This window comes from Anas platyrhynchos, chromosome 2 (assembly GCF_047663525.1).
Source record: "Anas platyrhynchos isolate ZD024472 breed Pekin duck chromosome 2, IASCAAS_PekinDuck_T2T, whole genome shotgun sequence".
Lineage (NCBI taxonomy): Eukaryota > Metazoa > Chordata > Aves > Anseriformes > Anatidae > Anas > Anas platyrhynchos.
Genome location: NC_092588.1, coordinates 33890632 through 33911051, shown reverse-complemented (window position 1 = coordinate 33911051; position 20420 = coordinate 33890632). Strand labels below are relative to the sequence as shown.

Here is a 20420-nt window from a genome sequence, read left to right as displayed (position 1 = left end):
GCATTACGTCATGCTCCCATTTGTCCTCTTTATCCTCTCCGTGTGCCTAGGAGGGAAAATATCCCTGCATATGGGGCAGTTTTAAGCCCGTTATCAGGTGCAGCCCTCTGTCTCCTTTATAAGGTAAGCCGAGGTCCGACCCAAGGGCAGCATCGCAGGGTTTGCGGTGCCGGGGCTGCAAAGCCCAGCCTGCGGGTGGAGTGCGAGGAGCAGCAGCCAGAGCAGCTCCTGAGTGGCAGAAGCAGCAGAAAGGGCCTTCCTCGGGGAGCTCAGCCCCCGTTATTGTCCCAGCGGTCACCAAAGTCATCTTCTCCTTGCTGTGGGGACACCCTTGATTTAGGGTGGATGCTAGAAGGGAGTGATTTTCTGCACGCTTTCCCAGAAAGGAAATAAAGCAACACACCCAAGTGAAGTCCACGAAGCTGGACTCCTTTCTATCTGTGCAGCTCGGGCTGTTTCGTGCTGCAGCCGAGGACAGGCATGAGGAGCATCCCCGGCGCATAGCTGGGATGGGGCAGAAGAGGTACCGACCTTTTATTTATTTTATTTTATTTTATTTTATTTTTTTCCTAAAATGAAATCACAGCAAGACGAAAAAGAGAGAGAGGAAAAAAAATGCAGAGGCCAAGTCCGTAAAAGCCAGGTTATCTCTGAGGATAGGAGGGGGAACTGCTAAAAGCCCCTTGTCTTTTGTATTCGTTCTCTAGGGTGTTGGCAGCGACAAAGCAGGGTGGAGGAGGGAGATGTGTTATCGATAAAGTGCTTTAAATAAGGCTTTCCTTTGGCATTTGTCCTTTCATCGAACTCAGCAGAGTTACCGAGTCACTTCGCTCCCACCTAAAGTGCACTCACACTTACAGAAAGACCTCACTGTAACAAGGGCATTTTTATTCTGCTTCTCGCCGTGGTGAGAAAGGCAGGATGTCTGGAGGGGAGGAGGACAGCGTCTGGCAAACATCTCAGTCTTGACCTCTCCACAAGCGCCCATAATAGGCATCCAGGACGTGTGAAAGGCATACGGGGCTTCTGCCACGGAGGGATGCTCGGCATCGCTGGTGCTGTAGGCACAGCAGGTGGATGGTCTCTAACCTTTGTTAAATGCCACTTGGAGCAAATACACCTCGACGAGACTCAGATCTTCTCGTAAAGGCGCCTAGAAAAAGGAGAAATGCGCCGTGACCTTCACTCCGCCACTACTCCTGCCCCCGTTAAAAACCTCTGTACCGTGCTTTGTCCTTAGCGAGAAGCCTGGCACGGGTCTGGGCAGCACTGAAGGATGCTTTTTCGTACTGTCACTTCACAAAAATAAATAAATAAATAAATAAATAAACAAACAAACAAACAAACAAACATATAAATAAACACGCGGGTCAAACCATGTCAAACAAAACAAACAGGATAGATGAAGCTCTGGAAAAGAAAAGAAAAAATATATATATATATAATTTACTATCTATAATATAAAAATGTATACTAGAATTTATTTTGCCCATCGGTTGCCACCCTCGCCACCAGGAACATCCTCGTTCCCCACCCCACCCCGGTGGCGAGCTGCGGACCGGGGCTCGACCGGGCTCCGCCGCCCCCTTCTCGCCCCCCGGCAGCGGCCCCGCGGGGCCAAGGCAGCTCCGGGGGAAGCCCTGCGGGGGGAAAAAGGGCACCAAAGAGTGGGATAAAGGCCACGGGGCTGCTCACCGATCCCGCCCCGCAGCACAAGGCGGGAGTATCCTCCCAGCTGCCCTATCCTGCCTCCTCCCCCCCCTTCCCCGCCACGTCCAGAGCAGGACAACGGGACGGCGTTCACTTTTGCTCAGGTATCCCCAACTTTCAGCACGGTTTTCCCTGCGGAGTAGCCAGGCAAACTCTCTAAATACCTCCTGGCGCCAGAAGAAAGTTCTCATGTAATAGATACCCGCTGGTGTGAGAACACGGATTCTGCTCACTTTGTCAATCAGCCGGCGGTGGGGGGAGCTGAGGAGGGGGAGATGGGGATTTCTTTTAATTAAAAAAGAGATAGATGGATTTTTCCCTAATTCTTTTTTTTTTTTTTTTTTCTTCTTTTCTTTAAAGGTTGTCTGGAGATGTGCAGTTGGCCTAAAAGGACCATAATTAATGGCACAGTTTAAAGTGCAGTTTATTTCTTCTCTTGGAGCAAATTAGCTGGAATAACAAGCAAACATCAGGCTAGAGGAAACGCTATGTTACTCTCCTGCTTGTGTTTCACTCTGAGAGGGAAGCCCACCGGAGCAAGATGGAAGAGATGGGGAGAGATAACACCACCACAGCACTTCATTATACTTGAATGCTCCACCACACTCCCTCACTTTGGCTGGGCTACAGCAGAGCAGACGGAGGAGTGCAGCTTCCCTAGGAACCGCTAATGAAGGCACTGGGGGCTCTCAGAGGGGGCACAGGGCTGGTGAGACAGCTTCACGGTCAGCAGGGGAAAAGGGACAGCCCAGAGATGTCCAGAGTGAAAGTCATCCAGTGCTTTGCATCTCTAGCTGAATGGAGGGAGGGACCACACTTCTCACAAGCAGACTGCAGCCACAGAAGCCTCATGTTTAGTTCCTCAGTGAGATTATTTCTCATTTTCTCTGGGGAACAAATTCTCCATGGAAGTCACATGCTCTTGAACACTTGATAACCAGGCAGGTCAGCATCTTGCGACACCTTACGTCATCAGCACTCAGCCTCTGAACAAGCACAAGCCATGTCGGGATAGATGCTCTTTCCCTTATAACAGACAGCATCGCTCTGTCTGTGCTCTGTTCCCCTTCATAGAATATTTCATATACAATATTTTCAGCTATTTGAATTGGTAGATCTGCAATGAGCCTAGATTTTAAATTGATAAAGTTTCAAGACACCATGTCTCCCACTACTGGGTTAATTCTGGATTGGAAACATACGATAGATGACATACTGATTTTGCTGATGTAGTAGACATGGTTATTCCAGCATGTGATCTTGACATATATAGGTATGTCTGCATGTAAAAATGAAGAATTTAAACTTTTAGGTTAAGAATTCTGCTACAAGGTTTTAACACCAAATTTCCCACTTTCTGAATACTTATTTCCATATCATACACACTATTAAACTAGAAATTTTTGTTCTTTTCACAGTACTTCAACAAAGTACTCCAACATCTGAAAACACTTCATTACTGCAGTAGTGCTTTAAATTTTAAGTAGCTAAAATGTTCCAGAGTCTCACAGGCTGCTTCCTGTAACCATCTTAAAATATACTCCTTGCAGATACTTCTTGATGGCTGTAGTTAAATTCTTTTGCAAGTTGCTTTGTGGCTTGCTTACATTTTTAGTTTTTTATGTTTTGGTTGAAGCCATATTAATGTGCATGGCATTTTGTTTTATTGCCTAGGAAAAAGAATAAGACCTTAAAAAGGGAATGGATATCTGGTGCCATCTATTATGAACAGCAGTGTAATAATGTTTTGCCTGTCATAATGAGAACTCAAACTGTGAACCCTTAAAGAGAGCTGCTGTCTTTCACTTCTATCTCCAGGAGCAAATTTCCTTTTTATTAGATTTCTTATAATGATGATCAGATTTGTAGGAGAGAGGTTCCAGGTGATTTAGTCCTTCAGAACATCTATTTCCTCTATTAGCAGAATATCAGCTCGTAAACCAATGACACAGAGAAATTGAGATCTCTTTCTACTCTCTTCAGACATTTAAACTCTACCTTTGATGTTTCGTTGTTGTGTAGGTGAGGTCAAGCTTTTGTCCATAAACCTTTCCATATTTTACCAGAGGCATTGAGTTTGAATTATGTTAATAATTAATTACCATGCATAAACCAGGATTAGAAATGACATATTTCTTTCTTTCATAGTAGGTTTCTCTAGCTCAGCAGTTAGAAAAGAAAATGCAACTGGATTTACCTGGATTTTGCTAAACAAAACAGATATTCTATTTATAACACTGTTATTGACAAGGTGCTAGAAAAGGAAACCTGTATGCATCATATAACAACTTTTGTAGAATTATAAAAAGATTAAGAGCACTACTATTGCAATATTAGTGTGTCGTGGTTTAACCTGGCCGGCAGCTAAACACCACACAGCCGTTCACTCACCCTCCCCCCTCCCTCTCTGGGATGGGGAAGAGAAATGGGAAAGTGAAGCCTGTGAGTTGAGATAAAGACAGTTTGTTAAGACAGGAAAATAATGATAACAATAATAATGATAACAATAATGATGATAATAGTACTACTACTAATGTGTACAAACAAGTGATGCACAATGCAATTGCTCACTACCCGCTGACCAATGCCGAACCTAACCCCAAGAAGTCCGGCCCCCCTCCCCTGGCTAGCCACCCCTATATATTGTTTAGCATGACATCAGATGGTACGGAATACCCCTTTGGCTAGTTTGGGTCACCTGTCCTGGGTCTGTCCCCTCCCAACTCTTGCTGCACCCCCAGCCTGCCCATTGGCAGGACAGAGCAGGAAGCTAAGACATCCTTGGCTTGGTGTAAGCACTGCTCTGCAACTATTAAAACATTGGGGGGTTAGCAGCACTATTCTCATCCTAAGCCAAAACACAGCATTCTACCAGCTACTAGGAAGAAAATTAACTCTGTCCTAACTGAAACCAGGACATAATGGCAAACCTTGTATGCTTCAAAGGTATGCTTCTTAAAAGACAAACGACAATAGAGCTGAGCAAGGTCATCAACTAGAAAAAGAAGTTGCAGATCCATCAATTTTAATGGAGCTGACACGGTGATTCAAATTGAAAACATGATTCCCAATGTCTAGGTCATTTTTTGTGGACCCCTGTTTAAAATAGGAAATATTCTCACCAAAATATATAAAATTAAATTTGGTCTAATTCTGAAAACAAAAATAAAAATAAAAACACATGACTAAGGACATTAGGGGGGGTTGGAGCTAGAAAATCTTCAACATCCTTTCCAACCTGAGAAAGTTATACAAAAACACATTTAAAGTTGAATTACCTTGACTATTGTTACTTGATTGGTATTACACTTGCCTCTTTTTTTCAGGCTGTGATTGTATTGCCTGACCACAAGGCAGTTGGTTCAATATTGCTTTGCCTATCAGATGTCAAGATCCCATGATGCCATAATGTAATGAATGCCAAAAATAGTAAGCTGTTGTTTTGGTCTCATGAATCAGGACCATTGTGTATGTTACAATGTCCTGGAGGAGAAAACTGCCAGTGCTCCACTGCTAGTGGAGCAGGAAGGGTAATGACAGTGTGATGGACAAGGCAGAAGTTAGTGCAACCTGCTCATCTGGAAAGAATGCCCCCAGAAAACTGTTATGATTGTTATAGAAAGTGTTGATGCTCTTTGGTCTCTATACATACAGAGCAAATGCATGTATAATCTATACAAAGCAATAAAGCAGTCAGCAGAAATAAAGCTAATTGGTTATATAGGAGGAAATGCAGCTGATGCATCTATTCTAGAGAATGATCTTATACTTATCATATATCAATGCCCCAGTTTTCCAAGTAAAACCAGAAAAATAATACTCTTCTCACAATTAAATTAGAAAAACTTTGCTAGAAGTCTCATGCAAAGAGCAGTTATAAGTTTTATGAGTTTATCTTTGCATTCTTGTTGGTCTCTGAAACTCTTGAACACACATACCTTTCAGCAGACAATCATAATTTGATCTGATTCAAATTACTATTTTGTCTGAAACTGATTTGTTTCCTGTTTCAAGCTAATACCGATGGAGAGACAGTAATTTATTTATTTATTTATTTATTTATTTTCTGTCCCAACCCAAACTTTTAACAATCTCAGGGATCTGAAGTTTCATACACTCAAGATTAAGTCTAATGACTTAATTAGCAGCTTTAAATGCATCTGCAGATAAATCAAAGAAGACGCTAATATTCTTTAATTTATATGGACATTGGTATAAGTTTCTTGTTTAATTTTGGCATAAAAGTTTTCCTAACCAAATTAATCAAATCCTACATTTATTTTGAACAAACTTTAAATAGAAGGCATAAATGAGATATGTAAAGCATTTACCCCATGTTTCTTAAAATTATGATAAGCTATCCAATCTACCAACTTCAAGACAGCCCCTGAAAAGCCTTCTTTAATTAAGTTCTTTTATTAAGGTCTCTAAAGCAAAATGATTAAGCTAGTTTGAACCTGTGATAAACACATTAATCTTCAGAATGTTGGTTGAATAAGGAAAGGTGAACTGGTGAACTGGTACCCTTCCCAAGAAAACCAGAAAGTCCTAGAATAACTAAGTGTTTAAAATATAGAAATTATCTAACCTTGAAGCAGGGAAAGTCATATTTCTTGATATAGCCATTTTTGAGTGTCTTCTTTATCAAGTTTACTGAGTCTAGGAGCAAGGTGTTCATTGTTTTTGGAGAAATTACACATCTGATTAATGAGTAAGAGTCAAAGACTATTACACAAGATTATTCACAAAAGTACAGACAAAATGCTTCTGCCTTTTTGAGAATGCTCCTATGTTAATGTGCACATTATGTCTGTAAGCTTGTAAAAGGCTCTGAAGATAGAGAGAACTGCCTGAAATGTAACTTAGTGCCTTGGCTGGAGCTGTCCTATCTTACTGCTGTGCTTTCTGCTTTCATGAGCACTTGATATACAGACCCAATATAAAATAAGGGCTGCAAGATTTGGCTGTTATTTATAAAAATGAAAGAATAAGGTGAAAGATGAGTAACTCCAGCTCTATGGGGAATTGGTAGGGCATGGATACAGAAGATAGTTTATTGCTCTGCTTGGTGGAATGCTCAGTGGGTTCAGTGAGTTCATCAGATTCTGAGTCTTGTAGTAGAATGTAGGTAATAAAAAATCTACAGGTGCATAAAATCAGTCTTTCAAGCAGTGAACATTTCTGTGGGTGAAAAAGAGGCTTTTTAAAAACCTGTGATATCACAATCTGGTAAAAAATCTGGTTATCTCATTCCAGTGAAACAGAAAAGAACAAACAGAACAACTAACAGACATTTAAAGATACATGTATAACAATAATATTCAAGACTGCTGTTGTGTATCATGCTGTGGAAAGACAAATCAAATGCAGTATCCAAATGCTCAGCTTTCTTAGCTAAAAGGGCATATGAGGAGGGAACAGGAAGGTATTGATATTGCATATAACTTCTGGAAGAAAAACTTCACAGTAGTCTTTCTGAAGCATTCATCTAAACAGAGACTGGGCTTATAGAACATGCTGCAGAGATTTGTGTAGCATCAAAAGATTGTTATTAGTGTTTGAAAAACTTTTAATATAATGAAATAGATATAATAACACAAAGGGAAGAACTTGGATGAATTATATATTAGTTTGGAATAAATACATCAATTGTACATTAGTGCCGATCAACTCCTGCATCTTCAGCATGATTAGAAACACAGAAAAGAAGGTCCAAACACAGCTTCTGAGACCGTTCAGTGAAACAACAGCTCAATTTTACTAGAAACACTAGAACGGTTTAGCAAGCTAAGATTCAACTGATGCTAAACTAAAATGTAAGTTAAGATAGGTGATGACTACAATAACCAATTCTTAAGTGCTCCTGCAATTGGAAGTAGTCGTGTGTGGTGAAAATGTGTATGCTTTCCAGTGAACAAATACATTAAAATAAAACTATCCAGAGGGAATATATTCAAGAAAATGGAAATAACAACTTACTCTTTGGTTTTATAATACATCTAAAACATAATAATAATAATAATAATAATAATAATAATAATAATAATAATAATAATAATAATAATAATAATAATAATAATTTGGCACCTGTCTGTAGCAAGACCAATAGAAGTAAGGAGAATAAGTTCATGTCCAAGATCCACAAGACCAATTTATGTCCATGATTTACGTAAATCATTATGCTCATAAAGTGGTAGGAAGCTTCAAGGAAGTATGTTCTGCCACTATTTACCTCAAGATTAGCACATGTATGAGATACATAGTTCATGCCTCTGTTCATAGCTATGTGTAGCATTTTAAATGTAGATAAATTAGCATAACTCCTGTTTAGGGTGCAGTTCATTTCTCCTAATCCTAACAATCTAAATGTTTGGTATCACAATTCAACTAACTAGGAGTAAATGGTAAGAGTTACTACTAGGTTTATAGGTCATAATGTCATCTGTTAAATTTATCACATGAGATGTCACAATGCAGGAATCATTCACCAGGCAGCACACTGAAACAGTGCACTGACATCTATTTCTTTCTTTGTGCAGGTATCTGAGAAAAAATATATCAAATTATTTTTTTCCCTCCCTTTGACTTCTATGGATGAATAAGACAACAAAGCTCAGGAACATTCAGACAGAAGCAGGGACAGGACTTGAACAGGAAGTAAAATATGGTTAGAAATATCATTCTTTTTAGGAGAACTTTGACTTTTAACAGAGGCAAAAGATCAGTGAGAGCTTAGACTTTGTAGCATGCATTTCAATTGAATGACAGAAACCTTCAGGAGATGTCCTTTATGTCTCTAGAACTCTGTCATGAACATCAATATGGAGGTAGAACATGCTATAAAATCAATACTTGCATAATGATGATAACAATGATACTAATATTTATAAAATAATAATAAACAAACAAACAAAAAAACATACAAAAAAAAAAACTTTGACTTTTGTGCTTCTCTAGGTTCCTCTCCTGTTCCTTGCTATGCTGAAAAATATTGTTTGAACAAAACATTATTGACTGCCCTTTCCAGGCAGCCACAGTACTCATCTTTTTACAGATAAATTCAGGAAAGATAAAGTATTCAGGAATAGGGAAGCTCTTGTTTTTAAGCACATTAAACACGAATTTAAGAAGAAAGAATAATGATATTATGTCCTAAGGCCCATTTAATCCAGTTCTGTCTTAGTGGCTAAAAGTGTCTAGAAAAATGTAAGTAAAAGCAAGAATATTGTGATATGCCTCAAAATGCTCTCTCAACACCCAACAATTTGAGTTTTGATAATTCCCTGAGCCTAACATTTTGTCTTTAAATGTAATGGACCTTGATAAATTTTTCTTCCATGAGTTGACTTTGGAATTCATGTACACTTTTACTATCCCAGTGTTCTGCAGCAAGGCCTAATTAAATACAGAGGGTCACCAATAACTTTCATTAATATAGGAGTAGAGTCATGGTAGTAAGGGTAGATTATAGCTTATAGGACACTCAGGCTACTTCAGAACACAATAAATCATATTTTCAGTGAGGGTGGACTGTGCTGTCTGCACTGGGTGTATGTTGTAAATCCTGTGTGTGATAATTTCTATGAATATGCAGTAGACTAGGGTGGGATTGATACAGTGGGTTTGTCATGTCAAGCACTGGACAGAAGATGGACTGAAAGCTGATTGCTGAGTCCTTATTTAAACTGTGAACTGAGATTGATGTAGGCTATAATCCCTTAGGTTCACACCAAACTTTCCAGCATACATTTTATGCCATCTGAAAAGCAAGACATGATAGCACTGTGTGCCTGACTTGGCATTATAACTACCTCCAACTCTGGATTTCCCTAACTTTTCAAGAAGGATATGCTGCCCTGAAAGCAAATTCTAACAATTCACACTACAATCAGAGACAGTGACCCAAAACAGAGTTTCGTGATTAATGTCAGTGTCAATTTTCCTATAGTGGCTTTAACATAGAAAATTACTTCACATGTTGATTAAAAACTGTATTTTCCCTAAACAAAGTTTATATCTTGGCTCTGAAAACACATGGAAAGTCTATATGCTTTAATTTGCCTAATCCTTTTTTCCATTTTAGATGGTGTCAGCCAAGAAGTTTCTGTATGAATAGGGATTTGCCCTCCGTCATTGAAATGACTACTCATTTTCCTTTACTGTTGGAAACAGGACTGCAGTTTTCTGTGAATGGTTTTATTTTAATTTAATAAACATTCATTTACTTTACTCTTTTTGTTATCTTCTACTGACCCCTTGTTTCTAAACAACAGATTTCAAGGATTTGGTTTATCAGTTTTCTGCTACTGAAGACACACATAATTGAAGTTTCTTTGCGAAGACTTTAGTGTCATCAATCATACAGTGAAGTGCTTTGCTGATGTTGTTGTAGAGGTTGCCAAATAAAGAGAAAATATGAAAAAAAGTAAATCCTTGTACTCTGTTATTTGGGCAGCTTATTGGTTTATAGAGAAGTTCAAGAAGAGAAGTCTACTTCTGAAGCAAGTACTTTTCTGTAAAATGAGAACGTGCAAGCTTCCTGATGCTGATTATTTATGGTATATACAAATCTTCATTCATTTACATGACTAATTCAATTTTCTTGTAGGAAACTATCAACCACACATATTTACACATATAAGTACATCACTTTTGCATAGACTGTCAGGGGATATCAGGACCAAAAATATTCCAACTGCTTTCTTTCAAATCTGTATTTCTCATATGAAAGTAAGCTGGAATAAATTAAATAAACATACTCCTGTAGACTCATCTAGAAACAAGGCAAGAAGTTACCATTCTTCATTCTGGCTCTAAGTTCATTCTGAACACCTTCAGCCATTCCTTGAGCTTGGCAAGCGACAGCACTGTCTGAGAGGCCCAGGCTGCTTGGCTGCCTCTTCACACAGTGTTGCCATTAACACGTCTGTCCCTGCAGGTAGGAGTAAGTTTGCTGTCACTGTCTGAGCTTTCCATGCTTTGCAATTCATGGATCACACACTGAGATCCAAGTCCTTTAGTGTGGACAGAGGATCATTTATATGGATTGTTTCTGTTTTGCAGGAACAATTCTATTTCTAATTCTTTTCTGTCTATGAACTCAAAATATTTTTGACTTTGTAGAAGAAAAAAATGTTTTTATTTTTAGGAAGAAGCAAAGATCATCTATTTCATCTGTCTTCTGGTTTTTAATAGCTAGGGCTTTGTATTGCAAGACCTAAAAAAGTCCCTGACCACAACTTTTTGAGAAGCCCACTAATTTTGCATTGCTCCCTTTTATTGGATTCTCTGGACCTAGAATCAGAGATAATTCTGTCACTTAAGGTAACCAGTGGCTCCCAAACCTGGAAGAAGACCATACTGAACAAACCAAACCAAACCAAACCAAACCAAACCAAACCAAACCAAACCAAACCAAAACAAAACAAAACAAAATACAACTGCCAGAAAACAAAGGTTCTTCTCACAGCTTGCTATACTGCAGTGAGATCTACATCAAAGATGCTTACAGGACATTTTTTGTTGATCTAAGGGGAAAATTATCTTCAGAAATAATTGCTAATTCTTCAGCAAAAGCCATTTGGATGACAGTGTTAAATTTGCAGACCTCTGCCGTCCTATCAAAAGATTTCTTAAAAAAGATTTAGGAGAATTCCATGGCAATTCAGGAGAAAAAGAGTGAATGAGGAATGAAGAGTTGTGGAACTTTCTCTACAATCGTTGGAGACAACACATGGCTGAACTTCCTTTTTGTAGTCATCTTTCATAGAGTCCTGAAAAGAGGTCTACAGATCTCATTCAGATTGAAATACGAGATTTCAGAAGTCACTACTACAGAATGCTAGTCAGTGTAGCAAACTGATGCTAATTTCTCACCTTTTTATTTCTTCAAGATTTTTTCATAAGGATCATTTACAAGAAGCAATTACCACAGTAAATGAAACCAGAAGCTTTTTATCTTTGGTACTGAGGTAGGTACTAATAGAAAAATAAATACATATTTGAGGGGAAGAGGAGGGAGAAGGACAAGAGAGTGTCTAATGCTGCCCTTTTCTGTAGTTAATTCCTGTATCTCTGCTGTGTGAACTTTTCTTATGAAGAACTTATCCTCACAAATCTGCTCAAGCATCATAGACTCAACAAAATTCCCATCCAACCCAACTGATCAACCAAGGAATGGACAAATATAGGCATAGTTTATGGGTGTGGGGAATGGGGAAGCAAAAAAAGATTTATGCTATCATTAAACAGTAAAAGCAATAATATTAAATCATGAAATCTTCTTGAATGAGGGACCAGACGTGAAAGGTGACTTGAATAAATACATTTCAATTGCTTCCTGGGATAAAAATTAAAAGAATACTCCCCTAAGGGAACTCCATCTATAAAAAGTACCTTGACAGTGTAAGTCTCCACCCACTTTCCCCATTTTCTCTTGGTGTTCAACTTTTTTACTGAAAGCACAAAGTACCATTTATATAGATCTGCCTTAGATATAATTGATGTCCTAGTAATAGTTATGTATTGATTAAAGTCTACAATGTATGTTCTGGAAGAACTTAATACATTCCACCAGATATAATTGTATGAAATTGATTATATTAAATCTGAAATATGAGATACAGAAAGCCGTGATTGAACAGCTGTAAAATACATTTGCGTTTGTGTGGTCTAAACAAATGAGGGACTCAGGAGTCAATATTTCTCCTCACCTCCATCAGTTTCATAAGATGAATTTTCCTCCCGTTATTTCAAAATTAAAAAATGATTTGTTGGATCGGAAAAATTTACATTTGACTTGGCTTGGCCATATAGTTGTGGTTAAAACAAATGGCTTGCCAGAAATCAATTTCCTATGTTAGGTCCAGCCAGTATGGACACCCAAAACAGCTCTTGAGGAAATCCAAGCAGAAGTTGCTACATTTATACAGGACCCTGATATATCCTCAGGGTGAATAATGTCTCTGAAACTGATGCAGCTTTCCTTGTGAAGACGAGTCTCCTTTTTTTTTTTTTTTTTTTTTTTTTTTTTCAATATTGCATTGAACTTGGCTGAGAAGAAAACTTTCTAAAGCCACTTTGACATATGCACCTCTGTATGTCAATGTGATTTCATGACCTGGTTTGGACCCCAGTAGACTTATTTTTCAAAACATTTTGTCATGAGTAAAGGTTTGCAATGACACAGACAACACTTCTCAACATACAACATCCTATTTTAGTAGATTAGAATGAAATAGTACAAAACACTGAATTAAAATGGCAAACCAAAGGTACAAAGCCTGCCATGTTTTTCTTCTCTCGGTTAAATAAATCCTTTGCTCATTCTGGCTTCACCAGGAATCCTGGACTGCTTGTCCCAACTGCTTGGAAGAATATTTGAGGAGCATCCAGAAATCTCTCTAAAGATCACATTGCCTGTTTGGACAGAAAATTGGGAAAAGCATTTGAAATGTCTCATATATCTAGGCTTGACAGCTTGTGTGACTATCTTCATCTTCTGCATTCAGAAGATTTACAGGCTGTCCACCTGGCAGTCACATAGACATGAGGCAGAGCTGGGAGTGCAGTCACTTCCCTTGTTCTCATGTGACTGTTTATTAAGACTAGTGCAGACAATTTCTCAGTCTGCTATCATCATTTTTTTTTTCTTTTATTTTCATCTCCACTACCAAACAATTATTATTACTATTTCCAATTTGGACAAATACTTAAATACTTTTTTTTTTTTTTTTCAGTCTTGACCAGGTTCTCAATTTCTCAATGTTACCTGACACTTTCAAGAGTCCAATAGGTGTCCCTGGGGTTGTATTTTCCCACATTCATATGTGTCTATACTTTTACAATGGTCAGGTATCTCTAGGTTAGCCAGCTGGATTCTACACCAACAGATGTGTATGTGGGAACAGCAGTTGTTTCTAATCTTGCACTAAAAAATTGATTAGTGAATTTCAAATTCCTAGTAATTTAGACACCACTACTTTTTAGATGGTACCTTAAAAAGAAGGTGACAAGAAATCTTTGTAATTTCCATCGGTCTTGTGTTTTCAATCTGTTATGCTTTCTCCTTTCATTGTGATCACTCACTCTGTCTGGCACATGCACAAACTAAATGTGTATTAATTGATTTACTTCACCCATAATGGTGGCTTAAATAATACTAGCAGTTATTCAGTGCAGTACCTAACTTCTTTGCAAGTCCTGTTATAGCCAATAAACATGCAAATTCAGATGTTGAATAACAGCATGTAAATACACCACCTATAACATTATTTTGTTGACTTTCTGCTGAGAATTGTGATATTTTTTTTAGCATTTAATCCTCAGGACCTACCTCAGATTTTGCCTTTTTCATTTGTAACCTAAAGAAAATCACAAAATCGAGCATTGTTGTCATTGGGACTGATAGCATTTATGGTTGGTAGGCATAAGACATCATGTTTCAAATTACAATAAAGTGTTTATCATAGAGATGAAAGAGATTCACTTAGGTTCTGTGACTGAGCTGATTGAGAGATGATGCAGTAATTGGTCATGGTAAAGGTTCATTGAAAAGTATCAGCAAAAACATGTTCCCTGATAGGACACTGTTGTCTCTGACATTGTCTCTGTTTCTTGAAAAGTTCAGTATAAAGTCAATGATTTTCTAATAGAGTTTGTGTCTGCCATATTGTATGGTGACCTTTTATTTCAGTAATATCTTAGGTTGTTTATTGTGTCTTATATTGCTGTCAGGGCTATACATTTATCTACTGCTCTTTTACCATTTTCAAACTCTTGTAAAATCTGTTAATGATATTCAGCATGTACCTGTTACACAACTTTTTCTGAAGGAATATATAGTTTCCACTGGGACAAAAGACAGCAACAAAATCTGATATGTAGTTTAAATGCAACGATCCTATGATTAATAACATTAATATAATAAAAATATAGTCCTTTTTATTTTTTTATTTTTTTCCCTTGGAAGTTTCTTTTATTGGTTTCAAGAGACACCTTATCTTAGAGATAAAGTTATGTGTAGTAGGATATATATTAAGAATTTAAAGGAGGCAGTGCTTTGTTGCTGGTACAAAGTATTTTATTTGATTAGTGCAGGTGTAATCAAGAAATATGTTTTTTCCCATCTTGAAGGAACATTTTTGCAAAGTCACTTGCACACCAGGATAACAACTCTTTTTAATTCTTAGTTCGTGATTTGTCTTACTTATTTATTACTTGACTGCTTTTGTGATATGTGAGCAACTGCACATGGCACTTAAACACTGTTCTTTAAAAAATTTCAGTATGATTTGCAATGATTCATCTAGCCTCTGTGATAAGTAGTAGATTTTTCAGTGTGTGCAATAACCAGTTCTTAATCAGACGCATTTGTTTTCTCAGCAAACAAAATCATCCTCATATACCTGTTCATGTTTCAGATGTCAGTTTTGATATCTAATTGACTCAACAGTCTTAGAAAGTGCTTCTTGGAGACACTGTTTTGATGCACCATTCACTATAGACTGATACTGCTTCAGTCTTACCTATTATAACACCAAGTTGTTGCATGACACTTTCTCAACTTGCTTTTCTTAAAATGGAGTTAGTGAGATAAGAGCAGTGTAGCTTCTGTTACAGTGGCTGCTGCTGACTGCCCCATTCTGCGAGTGTTGGACCAAAGTTGCTTCAGACATGTGTGGTACTGTAGGGAAATACCTAAAAGTTTGTTTGTTTGTTTGTTTGTTTGTTTTCCTTCTTTATTCCTTGCAGCGATCAAATCTGGCAGCTGTAGCAGGCACACAGTTTGGTGAGGATTTCCTGTTTGTTCACATAGGACCCTTCAACTGTTAGTAGAAAATCATCCACAGTGGCTTTATAATAGATCTTATAGTGTTGACAAATTATTCATCTAGCCATATCTTCTATTGTGGTAGTTGAAATATATCTAGATTGTGATGGGTGCGAATGAATAACAAATACATAGAATCACTGACGATACCTCTAGATCAGCTTGTCTGGTACCCCTGCCTCAGAGCAGAGACATCTGGAACCAGTTTCTCATAGATATAGCCAGTCAAGTTTTGAATGTGTCCAAGGATGGAGATGCCACAGCCTCTCTGGCCCACCAGTCCCTATATTTGACTACTCCCACACTAAATAAATAAATAAAATAAAATAAATAAAATAAAAAATATATTTTCTTATATTTAAATAGAATTTCCTGTGTTTCAGTATGTGTCTGCTGCCTCTTGTCCTGCAGCTGGACACCACTAAGAAGAGTCTGGCTCAGTCATCTTTATCCACTCCCCCAAACAGGTAATTGTACCCATTTATAAGATTCTCAATAGGCTTCTTTTCTCCAAACTGAACAGTCCTGGGTGTCTCACCCTCTCCTCATATGAGAGAGATCCTTCAATCCCTTAATCATCTTCTAGCCCTCTGCTGGACCCACTCCAGTATGTCACATACCAGGGTGCACAGGACTGGTTCCAGTAATCCAGATGTGTCTCAGCAGTGTTAAGTAGAAGAGAAGGATCATCCTCCTCAGCCTGCTGGCAACACTTTTCTAATGCAGACCCAATGCTTGGCCTTCTTTGCTGCAAGGGTAAATTGCTAGTTCATGGCCACCTTGTTGTCCTCAAGGAGCCACAGATCATTTTCTGATAGTCTGCTTATCCCTGCCTCTGGCAAAACAGCCTTACTGTGGTGAATATTTTCTTAATTTAACTTTTTGCTAATTAACACAAACTCCTAATCTTTTATTTGGTATTGATAAAAAGATAACATAGAAAATGGAAGAAACAAATGTAGGCAAGCATCTTTCTTCCTAGCCTCAGCGTTCTCTATGTTTGCTGCTTTTTGGGGTCATTCACATAAGGGTTTTTGTTTGACACTCAGTGTTTATGTTCCTGTTTGCTCCACCTTGCTTTATACTGTTATTTATTTATTTACTCTGGCCTTAGACCTTCAGGGGTGCATGTATGTATGGCTCACTCCCACCTCACCATTGTGCCTGCTGGTTTCCTAAATGCCCCCTGGATCCCCTGGGATCCTCTGCATGCCCAAGGCCTTGGTGCATGCCAGGTGCTCTGGTTCCAACTGGCTGTGACTGGCACAGAGCAGTGCTGGCTCACTCCTGCACCAGCCACCCCTGCAACCTCCTGTTGCCGAGACCCTGCCACTTGTGGTCTACACACTTCCCAGGTGCAGGGACTTTTGATGAACTTCATGAGGTTCACGTCACCCCATTTCTCCATCCTGTCCAGGTACCTTTGAAAGGCAGCACACCGCCCTGGTGTATAAATCTCTCCTCCCAGTTCTGCAGAGGTTGTGTTCTACCCTATCATCCAGGTCATTAACAAATATATTAAGCAGGAGTGGCCTCACTATCAGCCCTGAAGGGTCACCAGCAGTGACTGGCCTCAGCTGAAGTATGTGTCACTAATTACAGTCCTTGTAACATGGCAATTCAGCCACTTTTCAGTCCACCTCAGTGTCCGTTAATATAGCTGGTATTTCATTGCTCTGTCTGTGTGGATGCCAGGGTCATAAGTCTTGCCAGAGTCAAGGTAAATATCTACTGCTTCCTCCTCATCCACCAAGCCAGTCACCTCATTGTAGAAAGCTATCAGATTGGTCAAGCATGATTTCTCCTTCAAAAATACATGCTGACTACTCTGAATCACCTTTTAATCCTTAATATGTTTGGGAATGGTTTCCAGGATTATTTGCTCCATTACCCTTCCATGGACCAATGTAAGGCTGACTGACCTGTAGTTCCCCTTATCCTCTTTCCTGGACTTCCTCAATATTAGAGTGACACCTGCCTTCTTCTAGTCCACATGAACTCTCCCAGTCACAACAACTTTTCAAAGTGTCCTTGTGATGTCAGCTGGATACCTCACCATGCACTGGCACATCTCATCAGGTCTCATGGACTTACATGTGTTCAATCTGTTTAGATGTTTCTTAACCTGAATGTCCTCCAGATAGGGTAGGTTTTCCTTTCTCTAGACTTTCACTGATCTCAGGGGCCTGGCATGCCTGAAGGCCTATCTTGCTAATAAAGACTGAGGGGAAGAAAGCATTGAATACCTTGGCCTCTTCCATGTCGTTGTCCCAGGTCCCTGCTCCACTCAGCAGCTGGCCTACATTTTCTCCAGTCTTCCTTTATCTTCTGATGTACCCATAGAAACCTTTCTTCTTGTCCTTTATGTCCTCTGCCAGAGTCAGCTTCAGGTGTGCTTTGGCTTTCTTAGCACCATCCCTTCATACTCAGACAGTGTCTCTGTATTCCTCTGGCTCATCTGTTCCTCTTCAACCACTTTAGGTTCCTTTTTCTATGTCTGAGTCCCTGTTATGTTATCATGGTGACCCCAGATAAATGCAGATGAACACTGAAACACAATGAATTTTAACTATGCATTTCTTTCACTCCTGATTTTGTGTAATATCTAAAAAAAAAAAAAAAAAGATTCAACTTCTGTAGTGAAATTTGTTACACAGAACTGGCAGGTCTTTTCCTTCCTTTCTTTCCTTCCTTTCTTACATCTATGAAAAACATTCAAGATTTTTTTGTAATTTTATCTATTTCAGCATATGACACTAAGGAAAACAAAACAACAAAACCAACATTCAGCTACTGGCCAATTACTCTGCAATGATAACATCTCAGAAAGTGGAACATCAAAGCATTCATGGGACTTATCAGTACACCAGTTTGGACTGTATTTCCAGTTGGTAATATGTAGTCTCGTGCAAGAAGGACAGAAATTCAAACTACAGGAAAGGCCATCTTAAAGGGCCTGATCTTTCTGTGTAATGAATAATTATGAAACTAGAAAACAAGGCTGCCTTTATGGAGAAATAGGAAAGGACATAAAAGTAGATATTACCTTATCACTATGGGAAAAATATTTGGAAGATAGCCAAGACTGTTTCTATTTGTGTAAATATTAAGGAAAATTTATCAGTTGTATATCAGAAGACTTAAATTAACAAAAGCATTAAAAAAAAAAAAAAAAAAAAAAGAGAGAGACTGAGAGAAAGAGTCCAAAAATGCTGTAGAATGTGTGACATAGTAGGTGGAAATACAGTGGGAATGGTCTTGTTTACCAAAAATTTAAGGAACAATGAAAAACAGAAGTTTAAGATAGTTAGATCTAAGATCTATCTGACCTACCAGTCAGAGGGTTCAGCTGAGTTACAATCCAAAGAACTGGACCTGTTGATAAAAAATAGCAGCTCATGGAGCAATAACTTGGTAAAAGAAAAGAGTGGATTGTTTTGCTATAGAGGAATAAAAATATACATACCTTTTTTAAAGGATGAAAATTTCAGGCTACTTTATTTCAAAGTGTTCCTAATGTAACCCCCATTTGTGAAACTGGAACAAGATAATGATAAAAGATTGACCAAACATAAACAGGTCTTGCAAGGGTAATACAATTTATGAATTGTTATTTGGGAAATATGTGCCTATTAATAACAACATTACTAGAGGTGTAGTATAAATAGGTACAACGTAATTTTGATCTCCAGTACTTTGCAGTACAAAGCCTGACTATATATAACCTGTCACTGTAGTACTGTTTGCTTCCAGATTCAGCTAGTAAAAGACATTTTCACTCCAATAACACTTAATTCTCTGGTAAAGCATGAATTGTTTAGTTGATGTTTAACTCTTTGGTTAATCTGAGCCCTTGTTCTGTAAACAGCTGGAAGCACTGAACTTGCTAAAGAGTATTAATGAGCTCAATTAAACTTCAAACTGTGTGTGGTTTTCACTGAGCCTCCATATGTGTGGGATTTCCACACAAACCTACTTAATTAAAATGTTGAGTTCACTGATAGATCTTCATGCAGGCAAATAATTATATGTGTAGTTTTTTGATGTTTACACAGAAGTCACAGGCAAAGAGGAAATTCAAAGTTTGTGTGGATAAACACACTCATGTATATGGAGCAGCCTCTCACAGAAGTAGCTAGAATAACACAGCAGGCAGTACAAATATATATATATATATATTTTCATCAATGCAACTGTTTTCTAGATTTATAATGACGTACCTGATTTTTTAACATATTTGAGTTTATCCTATGGAAACTCCAGTAATTTAAATGGTGTCAGAAGACAATTTGGCAGATTTGTGTGTGTGTGTGCATGCAACCAACCAATTCCTCATATGACCACTTGCATCTGACGGCATTACATACATGCTAGAAGTTGTGTCCAAATTATGAAAATCAGCAATAAAGCCTCACTCTGCATTGTACCTAATGTTGTTAAATGCATGAAAGTAGTAGAGGGAGAAACAAGAAAAATAAAATGTTAATTTACAGTTAAAATTTATTATTGCCATTTAATTTACAAAATAAATAAAAACAATTGAAGAATGCAGAGAGAAAAAAAATATGCTTAGGCATCTCTAATAAATCCTATTCTAAACTTGACTTTTCCACCATCTAGTGTTTACTCTGAGGATATGTTATGGATGCTGTGGGCATCAAGAAGAGACATTGCCTACGTTCAATATATTGAGCATTCTTCAAAGCTGATGTAAAAACTAAATACCAGATAATAACCATAGCATTTTGCTTTGAGGATGATATGGAGCCTGACTATACTGACAGTGATTAAATATCCTGAAAGATTGATCTGAGACGTATTGGGAAAACCCAGATTTTGAGAACATACACCTGCCTGCCAGATGTGTGCAACAAGGGTG

At 38.2% G+C, this 20420-nt stretch overlaps 1 long non-coding RNA gene across 2 annotated transcripts; it reads right to left on the bottom strand.

Annotated features, from left to right (window-relative positions):
- Positions 1 to 14769: 14769 nt before the first annotated feature.
- Positions 14770 to 19570, bottom strand: LOC106017626 (uncharacterized). 2 transcript variants are annotated; one of them, XR_001191175.5, is made up of 4 exons: positions 19267 to 19570; positions 19008 to 19078; positions 18875 to 18916; positions 14770 to 18146 (listed from the first exon to the last, which is right to left on the bottom strand). It is a non-coding gene; the product is annotated as an uncharacterized lncRNA (long non-coding RNA). The 2 variants fall into 2 exon arrangements; XR_005264013.2 differs by having other exon boundaries at positions 19008 to 19566.
- Positions 19571 to 20420: the final 850 nt, after the last annotated feature.